This window comes from Phocoena sinus, chromosome 6, assembly GCF_008692025.1.
Source record: "Phocoena sinus isolate mPhoSin1 chromosome 6, mPhoSin1.pri, whole genome shotgun sequence".
Classification (NCBI taxonomy): Eukaryota; Metazoa; Chordata; class Mammalia; order Artiodactyla; family Phocoenidae; genus Phocoena; species Phocoena sinus.
The window spans coordinates 68,560,898-68,579,407 of record NC_045768.1 but is presented as its reverse complement, the minus strand read 5'-3'; the positions used below and the strand labels follow the sequence as shown (position 1 = coordinate 68,579,407).

The following is an 18,510-nucleotide window of genomic DNA, read 5'->3' as shown; positions in this document are numbered from 1 at the left end:
ATGAAATGGGTGTGGCTGTGCAGAGATAAAGCCTTATTTACAGACAGGTGGTGTCTAGACTTGGCCCAAGGGCCAACCCCTGGTCTAGGATATGAGATCATTAGCGTTTCTGTTCACTGAGAACACAGTGTAGTAAAATCACTAAATGCCTGTGTAAGACGTATCTTTACCTCCAAAGACAACTGCCATTTTCATAAGAGAGATAATAAATCCAATACCTTCTTTGCCATGTAACAGGCTCAACTTGTCTTAAAAAATACCAGTGCGGGCTTCCCTGGTGGCACAGTGGTTGAGAGTCCGCCTGCCGATGCAGGGGACGTGGGTTTGTGCCCAGGTCTGGGAAGATCCCACGTGTGCGGCTGGGACCGTGAGCCATGGCCGCTGAGCCTGCGCATCCAGAGCCTGTGCTCCGCAATGGGAGAGGCCACAGCAGTGAGAGGCCCGCGTACCGCAAAAAAAAATAAAAATAAAAAAAATACCAATGCGTGTTCATTACAAATTAAAAGTCCAGAAAAATATAAAAATTAAAAAAAATCCTAACCACTATGAATGTTGTTCCTTCACATATGTACACATATCACTGGACAGACTGATAAATCTCGGCTAGTCTCATCAATGAATGGAGATATATTATCATCCTTTTAAATAGCCGTTTAAGATTCTGTACATGAAAGTACCAGAACTTTTATTTGGTCAATTCTCTATTTATAAATGATTACATTGTTTCAATTTTTCACCAATATAAACTATGGTATGGTGACTTTTTTTTTTTTTCAGTATGTACATCTCTGTATCCAAATATCTCCTTAGGTTACATTACTGAAGTGGCACTACTGGGCTAATGAGCATCATTTTAAAATAATGGTACAAAATGTAAAATAGCTAGCTAGTGGGAAGCTGCTGCACAGCACAGGGAGATCAGCTCGGTGCTGGGGAGGGTGGGAGGGAGGCTCAAGAGGGAGGGGATACGGGGATATACGTATACATGTAGCTGATGCACTTTGCTGTACGGCAGAAACGGACACAACATTGTAAAGCAATTATACTCCAATAAAGATTAAAAAAAATATTGGTACAAATAGCCAAGGCACGGAAGCAAGCTAAATGTCCATCAACAGAGGAATAGATAAAGAAGATGCGGTACATATATAGAATGGAATATTACTCAGCCGTAAAAAAGAATGAAATGATGCCATTTACAGCAACATGGATGGACCTAGAGATTATCATACTAAGTGAAATGAGTCAAAGACAAAGACAAATATCATGTGATATCACTCATATGTGGAATCTAACTTTTAAGAAATGATACAAATGAACTTATTTATAGAACAGAAGCAGACTGACAGACTTAGAAAACAAACTTATGGTTACCAAAGGGGAAATGTGAGGGAGAGGGATAAATCAGGTGCTTGGGATGAACATACAGACACTACTCTATATTAAAGACAGATAACCAACAAAGACCTACTGTATAGCACAGGGAACTCTAGTCAATATTCTGTGATAACCTACATGAGAAAAGAATCTAAAAAATAATGAATATATGTATATGTATAACTGAATCACTTTGCTGTACACCTGAAACTAACATAGCATTGTAAATCAACTATACCCCAATAAAGTTAAAATTAAAAATATTGGTACATATTGCTAAGTTGCCCTCCAAAAATGTTATACTAATTTACGTTTTGGTTAACAATGTATGATACTACATGTCAACCAATTCTTGGCTATTATGGTTGGTAGGCAGAATAATGGCCCTTTAAAGATATCCACATCCTAACCCCTGAAACCCATCAATGTTTTACCTTACATGGCAAAAGAGACTTTGCAGATGTGATTAAAAATGGATGGTGAAAGAGGCACATGAAAAGATGCTCAAAATCGCTAATTATTAGAGAAATGCAACTCAAAACTACAATAAGATATCACCTCACACCAGTCAGAATGACCAACATCAAAAAATCTACCAACAGTAAATGCTGGGACTTCCCTGGTGGTCCAGTGGTTAAGAATCTGCCTTCCAATGCAGGGGACATGGGTTCGATCCCTGGTCGGGGGACTAAGTTCCTACGCACTGCAGGGCAACTAAACCTGTGTACTCTAGAGCCCATGCACCACAACTAGAGAGCCTGCATACCGCAACTACCAAGCTTGCCTGCCCTGGAGGCCATGCACCACAACTAGAGAGCCCACGCGCCGCAACTACTGAGCCGTGTGCTCTGGAGCCCGTGCGCCACAACAAAGAGCCTGCATGCTGCAGTGAAGATCCTGCATGCTGCAACTAACACCCAATTCAACCAAATAAATAAATATTAAAAAAAAACAATAAATGCTGAAGAGGGTGTGGAGAGAAGAGAACCCTCCTACACTGTTGGTGGAAACATAAATTGTTACAACCACCGTGGAGAACAGTATGGAGGTTCCTTAAAAAACTAAAAATAGAGCTACCGTATGATCCTGCAATCCCACTCCTGGGCATATACCCGGAGAAAAACATGGTCTGAAAGGATACATGCACCCCAATGTTCATTGCAGCGCTGTTTACAATAGCCAAGACATGGAAGCAACATAAATGTTCATCAACAGACAAATGGATAAAGAAGATGTGGTACATATACACAATGGAATATTACTCAGCCATTAAAAAGAATGAAATAATGCCATTTGCATCAACAATGGATGGACCTAGAGACTGTCATAAGTCAGACAGAGAAAGACAAATATCATATGATATCACCCATATGTGGAATCTAAGAAAAATGATGCAAATGACCTTATTTACAAAACAGAAACAGACACACAGACTTAGAGAGTGAACTTATGGTTACCAGAGAGGAGAGGGATAGAGAGTTTGGGATTGACATCTACACACTGCTGTATTTAAAATGGATAACCAACAAGGACCTACTGTATAGTACAGGGGACTCTGCTCAATATTTTGTAACAACCTAAAAGGGAAAAGAATTTGAAATGGAATAGATCCATGTATATGTATAACTGAATCACTTTGCTGTACAGCTGAAACTAACACAACACTGTTAATCAACTATGCTCCAATGTAAAATAAAAGAAGATAGGCAACCATCTGTCAAGCATAGTTTAGATGGGTGGGCTCCATTTGAAAAAAAAGAAAAAAAAGAAAGGATGGTGAAATGGGAGATTATCCTTGATTGTCCAGGTAGGCCCAATGTAATCACAAGGGTCCTAACAATTGGGAGAATAGAGGGTCAGAGTCAGAGAGAGATGTGAAGATACCAGCTATTGATCTTGAAGACAGAAGAAGGGCCAAAGGATGTAGGTGGCTCTGGAAGCTGGAAAAGGCAAGAAAATGGCTTTCCCCCTAGGGCCTCCAGAAGAAACACACTTGACTGACCTTAACTTTAGCCCCGTAAGACTCCTTTAGACTTCTGACCTCCAGAACTGTAAAAATAAATGTGTGGTGTTTTAAGCCACTAAATTTATGGTACTTTGTTACAGCAGCAATAGGAAACTCATACAGATTTCATAAATATTTTTCTTTACTTATCTCATATTCAACAAATATCTCATTTTTATTTGCTTCACTTATTAGTAAGATTGAATCTGTTTTTAACCTTCGATGTACAGCAAATAGTTAATGTTGCTGGGTCATGGATCTCTTTGAGAATCTCAAGAAAGCTGTGATTCTATCACCAGAGAAAAGCACACTTGTACATATACTGGGGGCTTACAGAGTCCCCAGAGCTCATGGACCCCAGGTTATGAACTCCTGAGCTAGAGAACAAGAGGGAAAAGGGTCCCAGTGATAGCATTCTCTCATTCAAAGTCAGAAACATGAAACGTGGTAGCATTCTCTGGCAACCTAAGATCTGATGTTGTAAAAAGTGCCTGGCCTAGAGGGTAGCAATCAGGGGTCTGGCCAAGCTAAGCCTTCCAGCAACACAGAGTATAACGGCTGGGCACTGGCCAGCATCCAATCTTCTTGCTCTCCACCTGTTTCGCTCTTTAGCTTCAAAGCCTAGAGCACTTTGGTTGCTGTTTAGAAATCCTCACACCAGCACTGTGTGGGGTTAGAGGCAGTGGTGATAGGACATTGGTTATATAGAGATGGCTTGATTAAATAAGTAAATACATTAAGGAGAGTGGGCGCCAGAGAATTACAAATATGGAAAGGGTGAAAATTAGAATAAATCCTGTGGTATTGGATAAGAACTGTAGATACAGGGAAGGACCCACAGGTCCCAATGTATAGATAAATACAGAAATATATTGTGTTTGTGCATGTGTGTATGCATATACATAGTTATACACATACATTCTTTACTTCTGTGCACTGAGAGGGCCCAGGAGTAGTGACCCTCCAATAGCAATGAACAGACCTGACCTTGAGATCTTGGTTTCTAAATACTTTTCTCCAAGACTGGAACAGGGAAAGTTCAAGGTGGAATACCTTGTTGTACCAGAAAGTAATGAAGTTCTCAAAGAATGATACGGACATGTCAGAGGGTACAGGAGTCATCTTAAAGGGGCTCTCGTTGGCTGAATCTGGGAAATATTTTTTACATCGAAATAATAAAAGGGTAGTAGTAGATTATAACCTATTGGATATGACAGGAATCCGCGAGTCCATGCAGATATAAACAAATGAATACATTGTAAGTTCAGTGAGAAATGAGGTATTTACCATAGTCTCAAAGCACCTCTTCAGAAAATACTCATTACAAGGGAAAAAAGAATAACTTTATGATGGAAAAGCCTGCCAGATACCACCTTAATCAAGCAACTGGAATTAACATCAGGCATAATGGTACAATGGCAGTCATGGTCGTGTGATTGGGGCCAACGAGAAAACAGCATCACTTCTGTGCCGTTCCTGCCAAAGGTGCATAACTTGAATATAATTGTTGAGGAAACATGAGACAAATCCAAATTGAGGAACATGTTTTAAAATAACAGGCCCATAATCTTCAAAATGGTTAAGGTCGTGTAAGTCAAGGGTAGCCTGAGGAACTGTTCCAGGTGGAAAACGACTTAAGAGACATGACAACTAAGTGCAATGTGTAATTAGGGACTGGTTGCTTTTGCTATTAAAGACATTATTGGGACAACTGGCAAAACTTGAAGGAAATATACACTGGTGATGGGGTATCATATCATCAACTCACTCCCAAATGGATCAGGTAGAAAAAGTTCTTTGTATTACACTTCCAACGTTTTTTTTGTAAAGTTGAGATTATTTCAAAATAAAAGTATGGTAATGAAAAAAGAAATTCCTATACCAATCAAGAAATAAAACAACATGGGAAAGGAGAGAGAAAAACCTGCTTCATCCACCAAGATCTCAGGATCTGGAGGATTGGGAAATTGATAACTGTGAGTATTCAAAGCAGCAATGGTTGATGGCTCGGAAGATGGGGTTGTTAGAGTTTACATATGTCGAATCAGATTTTAATGAGTTTTTTAAAGACTTGAGAAGAAATCGTCAGCATCTGACTAGAAGTTATTATGTTATAGACTTTGAGTTGACTGTAGTATTTAATGGCTAGAGAGGACCCCTTTTCAGAGGAGAAGCCAGGTGGAGAAAGGAGGGAAAAATCCTTCAAAAGCCATGGAACAGAATGTGTTGGTTTTTTTTAAAGAAGCTCATATTTATAGCCCATAAAGCCTACTTAACATGTTTTGTTTTACTTCATTTTACCTCTAATTTAACTTCGCATAATATTTTTTTTTCACTGCAACAACACCATTTTAGGACCAATTTTAGTGCGCTTCAAAGAAAAATTTTCAGCAAAATCTCTAGGCATTCTCCATCTCCCTGTTAGGCATTTCTGAACTAGTGAGAGTCAGTCTCTGAACTGTGGCTTTCAGCAAAGATCTGAGATGCCGCGAAAATTCATTAAAGTCGAGAACAGCAGGATTACAAGGAGAAGAATTAAGAGGAGGTGCAGCGTTTATTGTGCAGATAGGAACACTGTGGTCATCTTCTGTGCCTAAATTCTTCTTCTGGGCTCAGGAAGCTGGCAGGACAACAGACACACAGTCTCGTGCTGGCCTATCTCCCTCGATAGCATTTCAGAGAGTCACACGTTAGATACAAGGGTCCCTGCCATGTTCCAGAATGAATGAATTTTTGGTCTTATCTCCTTGGCAACAAAAGTTACAGGGAGCTCATTATTTCTGAGCAGGCACTGCCAACAGAGAAATGGAGAATTCCATAATCATAATGGATTATTTTCACATAAAAAGATACTTGACAGAATGATATTTTTGGAATAAAACTTGTCTTTCTACATACCTCTCAGAGATAAAGTATTAAAGGTGAAGGATAAAAGAGAGTTTGAACTTTCAAACAGATACAGACATATTACTAGGTTATGTTTCTAGAATAAGCGTACAATTATTGTTATCATCATTTTTTTCCTTTGGCCTAACCTACCTCTGGTCCAGTCTGCTTTCTAAGATGTGCTCTCATAGGCTAAAGTGGGTAGGGAACAGCTGATGGTCAACAAAATCCTTTTTAAGCTGTATAGGTTTTCAAAGACGGTGCAAATCTTTTTCTCTTTTCAGGAATATTATCTGCAGTCCTAGCATGGGGGGTGTCCTGGCTAAGTCTGTCCCAGAATGCTCATGGAAACTTTGAAACAAAAACACAACTCAGGATGGATAAACAGCAAGGTCACACTGTATAGCACAGGGAACTATATTCAACATTCTGTGACAAACCATAATGAAAAAGAATATGAAAAAGAATATATACACAATATGTGTGTGTGCATATGTATAACTGAGTCACTTTGCTGTACAGAAGAAATTAACACGACGTTATAAATCAAATATACTTCACTAAAATTGAAAAACAAACCACAAAACTCAGCTTTACCTGTTTGTTCCTTATTGTGATTTTAAGGGTGCTGTAATGAGATTCTGGCTCCCTCCCCGGTGTTTTCCCAAGTGGTTAGTCCTATATTTCCATGAGATGGGAGGCCCAGCCCAGAAGCTCTGTGATGGTCAAGAAATCATGGATTTCTTGGCACATAGTAGAGGCACTAGAAATATGTGTGGAATTGAACTAGTCTCCAATCTAGATTTTATTCATTTATTCTTGAATAGTTAATACATGATTCAAAATTTAAAGATAACAAAAGGGAATGATGTGAAATTCTCCCTCTCACCCCTCTACCCCAACTTCCTTGTTCCTCTCCTCACAGGCAACCAGCATTCCCAGTTTCTTATGTATCTGGAAGGTACTTTTATGACACGAAAAAAGATATTCAAACTGATACCCCGAAGAAAACCATACCTTGCTCTTTTTTTCTTTTCAAGAGCAAGGTACAATTAAATGGGCTGCTTTTTTAAAACTCTGGAGGCCTTAAGGTCTAAGGAAGTCCTAAAGTTAGACTATCAAGGCCAACACCCATGGGCAACAAGGAGAGGAAGTTAAGGGGTGTGTGTGGGTGTAAGAGAGACAGAGAGATGGGAATGACTTCAATACCTTTATCCAGAAGACCAAAAGGTACCGTAAGGCAGAAGCTGGGTAGAAATTCTCCTGCTACACAAAAGGTAGAAGAAACTGAAGCTAATTATGGTAGGAAGTTAAACAAACTTGACCTCTACAGTGTTTGCCAAACTCAACTTTTCCAATTGTTTTCTAAAGATAGCAGGGTACAACACGTGAAAAGGTGGAAGGCTGCAAACCCCTACAAGTGGCAACAGGTAACTGATTAGAGATGAGACCTTGCCTGAGTTTTGATTCCATTACAGTCATAAATTTGCACGAAAAACCAAGTGAGTCCAGGCATCTGGACTCCACAGGCCAAGCACTGGATATAGGACAGGTCCTTGTCTTCTGCATTCCAGTACTCCCTGCCTCCCATGGAGGGATGTCTAATTCACACCTGTGTTCCTTTCTTGGTCTGTCCCATCCCAGCTCCTTCATGGTGTTGCCTAGGTCCCATTTCCCCATGAAGTCTACTCAGACGCTGTTGAGTTCTCTGTATTTCATGAGCGACACTCTCCAGGACAGTCAGCATCCTTTTCTAAGGTCCCTTAAAAAACAACAGTGAAATCTGTCTTCCACTGGGTAGCCAAGAGGAGCAAGTAAGGAAACTGCTCTTGGCTAGAAGGGGGCTTCACAAGTGGTTCAGAATTTCCCCCCAGGCTTTGCCTTCTCCTTGGGGTCCCTAGAAATCTGACCTTTGCTGCCATCCTTGCTTCTAGCCCCAGAAATAAGACAGAGACTAAGTTTGATAGCGTGCTTTAGAGTTTCCAGTATGCTTTCACACATTTAATCTCATGTGACTCTCAAATCAGCCCTAAGAGGTTATCAACCCCTTGTAGTCATCAGAAAGGAAGACTCATAAAGGTTGTATGACTTGACCAGGGTTCATCTCCTATTCCAAAGTTCATGCTCTTTTCATCCTTTTGGTTCAGGAGTGGGCAAAAGCTCTTTCCTTCTTCTTGTTTAATTTATCTGAGGTAGGCTGGAGTTGTCAAAGGGAACTTGACTTAAATATGTTAAATTAACTAGCAAATACACAAAGGAAATATAAATAGCATAAACTGGGTCAATTAAGGAAAAGGTAGGTTGAATGAGGCCTGAATCTAGCTTCTTTATCCCTGCCTCCAGGACCTGGCCCCCAAGGGCATTCTTTTTTTTTTTTCTTTTCTAGCTTTTATTGAGATAGAATCAACATATAACACTGTAGAAGTTTAAGGTGTACAAAGTATTGACTTAATACACTTATTTATTGCAAAATGATGACCACCATAGCGTTAGCTAACACCTCCATCACCTCACATAATTACCAGTTGTTTTTGGTGGTGAGAACATTTAAGATTTACTCTCTCAGTAACTTGCAAGTATATAATACAGTCTCCCAGGGCATTTTTCAGTTTCCTGGTTCCTCCACTTCAAGAAGGGGAGGGCTGGGGCAAGAGCATGTACTGCCAAGATGACGAAGGCTAACATTAACTGAGCACTTACTGTGTGCCAAGGCACTCTTCTACGTGCTTTACATATATTACCTCATTTACTCCTTTCAAAAACCCTGGGGGTATATGCAGTTATTACCTCCACTTTACACTCAAAGGCAGAGAGAACTTCGAGAACCTGCTCGAGGTCATGCAGCTGCTGGCACATGACGGAGCCAGGACTTCTGGTCCAGAGCCTGTGCTCCCAACCACCGTGCTACGCAAGCTCTAATGTGCGTGTGCAGGACCCCAACAGACAGCATGGGACAGGTGGAGAGATGGGAATAGAACTTCTAGGGGAGGATGGAAACCTTGGTCCTTTATTATAAATCCACAAAGCTGTTCTCCCACCTCATCTACTCCATACTGCTTTCTCACCATTCCTTCTGTGTTGATGTCTTCTAACTACATAAAGAGTTCCTTGATGTCAGGGGACACACCTCATGCTTCTTTCCTCCTACCCAGAACCTGGCACTTAATGAACCCTTCAATAAGGTACCTGTCTCCTGTGTGATTTTCACCCAGTCATTCACACTCACAACAGCAACAAGTTCTGATCCTATGAGGAAGAACTTGTGGCAGATCATAGTGGAGAAGAGAATGGACTTCTTGGTTGGTAGATTCAACAGGGACAGAGGCAAGAAATGAACATATATTAGGATCCACTTTAGACCAAGTCCTAAACTGGGCAGGTTGCATACGAGATCTCATGTAACCCTTAGTATAATTCATTCTGTGAGATGGGCATTATTGCTACGGTCTGAATGTTAGTGGCCCCCCAAATTGATATGTTGAAACCTTAATGCCCCATGTGATGGTATTAGGAGGTGGGACCTTTGCTTAAGTCATAAGGGTGGCGCTCTCATGAGTAGGTTAGTGTTCTTATAAGAAAGACCCCACAGAGATCCCTACCTAGCCCTTTCCACCTTGTGAGGACACAATGAAAACGTGCTGGCTATGAACCAAGAAGAGGGCCTTCACCAGAACGCCACCATGCTGGTACCACAATCCTGAAGTTCCAGACTCCAGAAACGTGAGAAACAAATTTCTGCTGTTTATAAGCTACCCAGTCTGTGGCATTTGTTACTGCAGCCCGAACAGACTAAGACAATTATTTATAAATGAGGAGGCAGATGCTAAAGATTTGAAAATGGGTCTTCTAACTGAGGTACCCTCTACTCTGCTCTACAGAGCGCCCTGGGAACCAAGACAGGAGGTCTTAGGCCCTGATCCTGCCTTCCTTTCTACCATGAGCCTGTGTGGCCTCTGGGCCCTGAGACTGCTGTAAAACAGCACCACACAGCACCACACAGACACAAGGAGGCACAGGACCAGCGTGGATATTTTCAAGAGCCGGTTCAGGGTTGAGTAAGGATTTATTAGGGAAAGTGTAGAGTTCCTCATTTTCCCACTGATGGACTTTCAATTCCTGTCTATTTCAGGGGCATCCAACTCTTTCACGTCACTCCTGTTAAACATGGTGAGGAGGGCAGATGGGCCTGGGAATTGTTTCCTGGTGCCAGGAAAGGGCAGGGGCAAGTGTGAGTGAGTTTCTCAAGGTCCCCAGTTCCTGATTATTTGGAGTCTTAAAAGAAGCCTGTCCAAATGCTTGCTGTGGCTTGGAACAGTGGCTAGGCAGGGAGATTTACTGCCTTGCTTTTTGTGTCCAACTATTTTAAGGGTCACTTATGCTCTGGTGTCCTTTAAAATTTATGGATGTTCACCCTAGTCCAAAGAACCGCTATACTCCTTCCTGTGGCTTTCTCATAAATGCCCTCTGAAATACCGATTTAATTTTACACTATATGTGCTATAGAGCTTTCTGCAGTTCCTTTGGGGGCTCTATTCACTACTTCGGATTTTATTTAAAAAAAAAAAGGACAAGAGTACATAAACACGTGCCGTAAACAACCACAAAATGCTGACCCTTTTTCTCAATAGCAAAGCATATTCTCTTTGTGGACAAAGCTATAGGAAACCAAAAGCATTTTCCATGTGACATAAAACCTCAGGCTTCCAGTATAAATGAGGAAACAGATGCCAACTCATGTCTCTTTGAAAAGGGTCACGATAAGTTTTTCTTCTTTCCCTTTCCTCATCAAGTATGCTAGCCTTCTCCTTCATGTTTTTTTTTTTTTTTGTCTTTCCTCTGCATCACTTTCCTTGCTACACCTGCAATTTCTGATGGGGTGCGGTCCCCACTGTGGATTACTTTTTACTTAACCTTTGACCATCGGAACTTGCTGTTCCCACAACTATCTTTAGAGAGGAAGTAGTGATGATCTTAGTCTTCTGAACTATCATGTGAAAAGTGGTTTCCCAACAGATGTGGCCTACAGTACTCATTGACTTTTGCCGTGTGAATTTCCTCCTAACTGGGTTCAGGAAGTGCCCACTCCGGTCTGTACCAGAAGCAGCAGGAAGTGTACAGGGTGGGGTGAGAGTGGAAGTATGTGGGACAGATGATAAAGCTACGATTATAATAGAAATGAGAGATGGAAATGACTCAAGAGGACTTCTAAGCCAAGGCTCTGCTACCTGAGCTCTGTTTCAAATTGCCTGAGAATATCTATGCAGTGTCTTCTCTCCCCAGGACCTAGAATCTAGCTGGGAGATATGACACAGGTGGGAAATACTTTAATAATACACGGTATCATAGGTTGAGTGTCTCATCGGTGGTCTCCAGCAGGGGCCGACAAACCATGGCCTGAGTGTCAAGTCCAGCCCTATTTCCGTAAATAAAGTTTTACTGGCCCATGGGCACACCCATCTGTTTACTTATTGTCTAAGGCTGCTGTACTCTACAAGGGCAGAATTGAGCTGCTGCAACACATTATGGCCCTCCACGCCTAAAGAATTTCCTATCCATCCCTTTACCAAAAGAATTTGCCCAACCCTGGTCTAGACCAGGTGCCTTAGGAGGTAGGCAGGGAGAGATCACTCAGGCTGGTTTGCTACAGGAAGGCTGCACAAAAGGGCTTGACTATGCCTTGAAGACTTCTAGGATTTAGTTAGAGAGGAAGGAATGGGAGATAGTATTCCAGGCCAGGCAGGCTCAACACCATGGCAATTACTAGGGAAAACTTTGACTGGAATGGAGGACTCTAGTCGGCCCTCTGTATCCACAGTGGAATGGTTCCAGGACCCCCTGCCTAAACTAAAGTCCACGATGCTCAAGTCCCTTATATAAAGGCATAGCACGGTCAGCCCTCCATGTCCTTGGGTTCCCCATCTGGGGATTCAACCAACTGTAGATGGAAACTCCAATCTGTCATTGGTTGAATCTGTGGATGTGAAACCAGCAAATAGGGAGGACCACCTGTATATTTTTTGAAATAAAAAGGCACGTATAAGTGGATCCTGTGCGGTTCAAACCCGTGTTGTTCAAACGTCAGCTGTATTTGAGGCAGGAAAAAGATGGAAGGATGACTACAGAGGCTAAATCTGAACAGCACAGAGCCTTGAATGCCGGGCTAAAATATTCTAAATGATAAAACACATCATTTTCCCATACCAGCCTCTACACGGGTAGAAGAGTATAAGGAAGTGACTTTTCAACTCCATTCAAGTTCTGAGAATCAGTTTTAAAAGTAGATGCCTAGCTCCACCCCCAGAGATTCTGTCTGAATTAGTCTCAGGTGAAACATTGTTTTTTATACTTCCCAGATGACTCTATTGTGCAGCTGGGAACCCATCCCTAGATGAAGGAAGTGGCTAGTTACGCGCCTGCAGCAGCCCAGCTCGGGGCCAGGTAGATGGAGCAGGTGCACAACATATGTGAATCAGATTGAGCCAGCAATATTGGCTTGTACCAGAGCCAGCCCAATAAGCCTGGGTTTAACTAGAGTCAGCTCTATAACCGTCAGCCGGCCACATGGTTGTCAATAAAAGACATCACTTCTGCCAGCCCTTGCTTAAACCTGGAAAAGCCCGTAGTGCTCGATGCAATATTGAGTCTGTTTCTAAATTTGGGCATCTATAGATTCTTCTCTCACTGTTATTCTAGCGTGAGCATTCACAAGGCCTTCCACAATCTGCCCTCAGCCTTGTTACCGCTGATCTTTTCTCTCCAACCACAACCCCAATGACTCTGCTTCCACCATCCTGCACCAGACTCCCTGTAGCTCCTGAACACACGAGGCATGTGCCCGCCTCAAGGACCCCACGCTCGCTTTTTCCCTGCCTGGGATGCTCTTGTCTTCTTTTCCTCCAGGCATACACAAGGCTTATAGCTCACACTCAAATCTCTGCTCCGGGTTTATTGTCTCAGTGAGTCCTCGCCCCAACATCTAATTGAAAATTGCATCCTCCTTCCCACAGACGCACTATCCATCCTTCCTCCCCTGCTTTATCCTTTCTCATAGCACTTAACACCTTCTAACATACTGTGTCATTTCACTTCATTCTGTTTATTTTCTCTTTTCCTGCTACAGTGTAAGCAGTATGAGAGAAGGGACTTTTATCTATTTTGTTCTCTGATACATCCCCAGAGTGCCTTCAATCGTGCCCAGAACACAGAAGGAACTCAATAAGTATGTGTTTATTGCATCAGTGTTTGCAAGGCTTTTACTCATCCTTCAGGATTGAGTTTGAAAAGTCCTCTGTTAAACCTTTCCGATTTCCCCTTTCCCAAAGAAAGAGACCTCCCTCCTCTCTTCCCTCGGACTTCTTCTGCAACTCTTTAGAGCTTTTCTGTCCTTCCTCCTACTTCTGAGCTCCTCCAAGGCTGGGGCGGGGGCACAGGACCTAGCATTGGTGGTGGCTGAAACAGGTGTATGTTAGGGGATTGAGCAACGGAAGCTCTGGACTATTCTTCTCCTCGTAGCTACACTTTCTGCAGTTGCACACCTATGTAGCTCTCCGTTTTATTCTAACATCTTGACTTGAATGGACCACAATGTATCCTCACCACATAGGAGGTATGTGAATTGCAGTGAGAAAAGCCTAAACCATCAGATGCTTCTGAGAATCTATTGGTTGTGTGGATTATCTTTCCCTTCCCACGTTAATCTATTTACGAAGTCCCGTCCATGTTACTTCCTACATATCCCTGAATTTATTCACTCTTTCTGTTCTCTCCAGCTCTCTAGTCTAAGCCATGGTTATCTCTTCCCTACAATACTGCAACCACTTCCTAAGTGGCGTACTCCATCTTGTCTCTTCCCCTAGAATCCACCCCTCTACACGGTGGCCAGAACAAGCTTTTCAAAACACGAATCAGAGGATGTCTCTCTCCTGCTTTTAAACCATTCGGAGATTTCCCATCACACTTAGAGCAAAGTGTGCAAGTCTTACCGTGGCTTAGAGGCCGGCAACCTGCTCCCGCTACCCTCTTCGGCCTCCTCTTAGGCCACTCTCCCCTTAGTTATTCCTGTGACAGTTTCTCAAATGCTTTCAGTTTTCTTGCTTCAAAACCTCTGCTGGTTCCTCTGCCTGGAATGCTCTGGAATTCCTCTGTCTGGGATGCCCTCTGTTCACTCAGATAATTTCCACCCGCTCTCCTAACCTCAGCCCAAATATCCCCTCCTCAGAGAAACCTTGCCTAAAGCTCAGACGAGGGGTACTGTTCTGTCACAGGCCCCCCAAAGCCCCCAGTTCTTCCTCTTTTTATCAGAGTCCTCTTAACTTGAATTACTTTCCCCACCAGACTCAAGAGGCGCCCACTAGAACTCAACCTGGCACATGCTCTCAACAAATATTTATTGAATGAGTAAGTCAATCTATCTGTGAGATTTTGCCTTCTTTAGGCCCTTTACCAAGGCTTTCAACTTTGAACATTAATATTTATTCAAATGTTTTCTGATATACCCTCCTACCTTGAGGGGTTGACATGTGACCAATGACTGTAAGCTCCACCTTCAACTCCGGACCTGGGTCTCCTGTATTCCAGCCATAGCTGCCTTATCAGCATGACAGGATTTGTAGGCATGGCCTAGTCACAACCTCAGTGATGGGAGACAGAAACACTTTTTCACCTTTTAGCTTGAGATTCTGGTCAACAAGAGCGCTGTTGCTCTTAGCAGACATCTGGAACTGCATGTCACCCCAGCCGGGCTCTGCGGTGCTCAGCCCCTCAAGCGAGGAGAGGAGAAAATGCCAGAAACAACCCACCACCGCCCGACTGCGGGCCTCGGCCTCAAGGCCCGGCTTCTCCGGGGCTGGAAGGGCTCTGAGAGGCGGAGCTGTTCCCTGTGCAGGGCCTGGGGGGAGCGTACTGATGCTGCGGAGAGGCGGCTGTGTGTGTTGGCTGTGACCCTCGAGCCCCAGCTGGAGAGAGGGGCTAGGCACAATGACTTCTTTCATGGAAAAACTTTACTCTGCAAACTCAGGTTTGAATGCCTGAATCGCTCTCCTCTTGGTAAATCATAAGACACGAGACAAGGCTTGTGCAGTTTGGCTCTCTGTGGGGCTAGCATGACATGTCTTTCCAGCAGAGATGCCGCGGGGAGTCCCTCTGACTGGGCGTCGGAGCTTACCTCCTCACAGAGGACCAAACCTTATATATAGCCTGTAAGACATTCTCACAGGTTCTGGACCTAAAGAAGGTATGAGCAAAGGTACCGAACTGCTTTTCTTAAGCCACATATAATTATGTATTTTGTTACTGGAGACACCTAAGGTCATCTAATTCTGACAAAAATCCAGGGCCTTTATAATAAGATTTTCTCTTTCCTGGGCTTCCTGAGGAAGAACTCTACTCCTCCAAGTTATATTTGGTTTTTTCTTTCAAGCTCTCGTACTTCATGGAGAAAGCCTAACGCAGTGACAGGATAAAGGACAGAGTGACACAGAGTTTGGTCCTCCTCGGAAACAGGAGACGTGAGATCACCACCAGAGACCTTGGCATGCTTTCTACATAATGAGCTGCATGGACTAGATCAGTGGTCAGCAAATGTTTCCTCTAAAGGGCTCAATAGGAAATATTTTAGGCTTGTGGGCCATATGGTTTCTGTAGCAAGCACTCAGCTCTGGCATTAGGGTATTAAAGCAGCCACAGACAGACAATTCCTAGGTAAATAAATGGCCATGGCTGCATGCCAATAAGACTTTATTTGCAGAAACAGCTGGTGAACTAGATTTGGCCCATGGGCCATAGTCTGCCAACCCTAGGAGACATTATTTCTTAAAAGCATCTATGTAATAATCCTAGGACAAGATTATCAAATTTGAGTGTCAGCTTGGTCTAGGAAAATATTTAAAACATACATGTTATAGATGTATATGTGTATGTGTGTGTATATATATAGATACACTCATACATACGTATGTATATACACGTACACACATCTCCTGTGTGTGCATGTGACATATACATAAGTGTGTTTCTGACCGAGATGGAGTAACTGAATTTACCCTCCTGACCAAAACAATTTAAAACATTGAAAAATATGAAGCAGTGGTTTTTAAGACACTGGACATTAGGCAATGAAGAGCACTGATCCCTGAGAAATGGGAAATAAACCAAGGTGAGCCCATGTTGCCCTAGCTTAGTGCCTTGAGAGAGTTTCCAGGCTGCAGTATAGGGAAACCAAGTTGGAGCTGGTGGATTCCCTCAGTTTAGGAGAAGGAGCTGAAAGGGAATAGATCCTGTGCCCATGAGCCAGCCTGAAAAACCTCATGATTTGTATGGCGTTGGGAAGAATGCAGTCAAAGTGACCAATACATCACTGAAACAGAACAGAGTCTAAAAATATATCCAGACATATAAGGACAACTGATTTTCCACAAAGGTGCAAAGGCAATTCAGTGGAGAAAGAATTATCTTTTCAACACATGGTAGTGGAACAAGTTGGGTGTCTGTATGCATAAAATGAACTTCAATGTGTACCTCACATATATAACACCTAACTCAACATAAATGATACACCTAACTATAAAACCTAAAACGATAAAACCTTTAGAAGAAAATACCTTGAGACCTTGGAGTAGGCAAAGATTTTTAAACACAACACCAAAGGAACCAACTATACAAGAAAAAAATTAATAAGTTGAACTTCATTAAAATTAAAATCTTCTGCTCTTTGAAAGACCTTAGAAGACTGAAAAGACAGCCAGTGACAGGCACATAATATTGGAATTCATATATCTGATAAAAGACTTGTATCCAATATATAAAAAGAACTCTCAACACTCAATAATAAGTAAACCAAAAACCCAATTAAAGAAAAAGCAGGGCAAACACTGAACCGACATTTCACCAAAGAAGAAATCAGGGTGGCAGATAATCACATGAAAAGCTCCACACTAGGGCTTCCCTGGTGGCGCAGCGGTTGAGAGTCCGCCTGCCGATGCAGGGGACACGGGTTCGTGCCCCAGTCCGAGAAGATCCCACATGCCGCGGAGCCGCTGGGCCCGTGAGCCATGGCCGCTGAGCCTGCGCATCCGGAGCCTGTGCTCCGTAGCGGGAGAGGCCACAACAGTGAGAGGCCCGCGTACCACACACACACAAAAAAAGCTCAACACTATCAGTTGTTAGGAAAATACAAATTAAAACCACAACGAGAAACCACTACACACCTAGTAGAATGTCTAAAATTAAAAGGCCAACTATAGTGTGTGTAGGTGAGGATGTGGAGCAACTAGAACTACACTGCTGGTAGGACTGTAAAGTAGGCAACCACTTTAGAAAACAGTTTGGCTGTTTCTTAAAATGTTAAACATACACTGACCATACGATCCAGCCACTTTACTATCAAGTATTTAATCAAGAGAAATGAAAGCATGTGTCCATACAAAGACTAGCCCGTGCATATGTATAGCAGCTTCACCTGCAATACCCAGAAGTGGGAAATGACCATTCTGTCCTTCCATAGATAAGTGGTTGAACAAGCTGTAGTTTATCTATACAATGGACACTAAGCAAAAATAGAAGGAAATGTACTATTGATGCAAGTACAACGGGGGTGAATGTCCAAATAATTATCCTGAGTGAAAGAAGCCAAATCTCCCAAAAGTATGATTCCTTTTTTATAACATTCTAGAAATCCAATCTAATCTATACAGACAGCAGATCAGTAGTTACCTGGGATGGGGCAGGGGCGTGAAGGAACAATTACAGAGGGGCACAAGGTCACTCTTGGGAATGATGAATATGCTCATTATGTTGATTGTGGTGATGGTTTCATAGGTGCATCCATATATCAAAACATCAAATTTTAGACTTTAAATATGTATCATTTATTGTACGTCAGTTATCTCAATAAGGTTGTTAAAAAACACATGTCACACCCCAGTGTTCATAGTAGCATTATTTACAATAGCCAAGACATGGAAGCAACCTAAGTGTCCATCAACAGAAGAATGGATAAAGAAGATGTTGTATACCTATACAGTGGAATATTACTCAGCCACAAAGAAGAATGAATTTTTGCCATTTGCAACAACATGTATGGACCTGGAGGGCATTATGCTTAGTGAAATGAGTTACACAGAGAAAGACAAATACCGTATGTTATCACTTACAAATAGAATCTAAAAAATAAACAAACGAATGAATATAACAAAACAGAAACAGACTCACGGATATAAAGAACAAACTAGTGGTGACCACTGGGG

At 42.3% G+C, this 18,510-nt stretch overlaps 1 protein-coding gene across 1 annotated transcript in view; it reads right to left on the bottom strand.

The window, feature by feature from the left end:
• The window catches only part of ADAMTSL1 (ADAMTS like 1), a 480,443-nt gene that overhangs the window by 61,735 nt on the left and 400,198 nt on the right, over window positions 1-18,510 (bottom strand). The window lies entirely within an intron of this gene.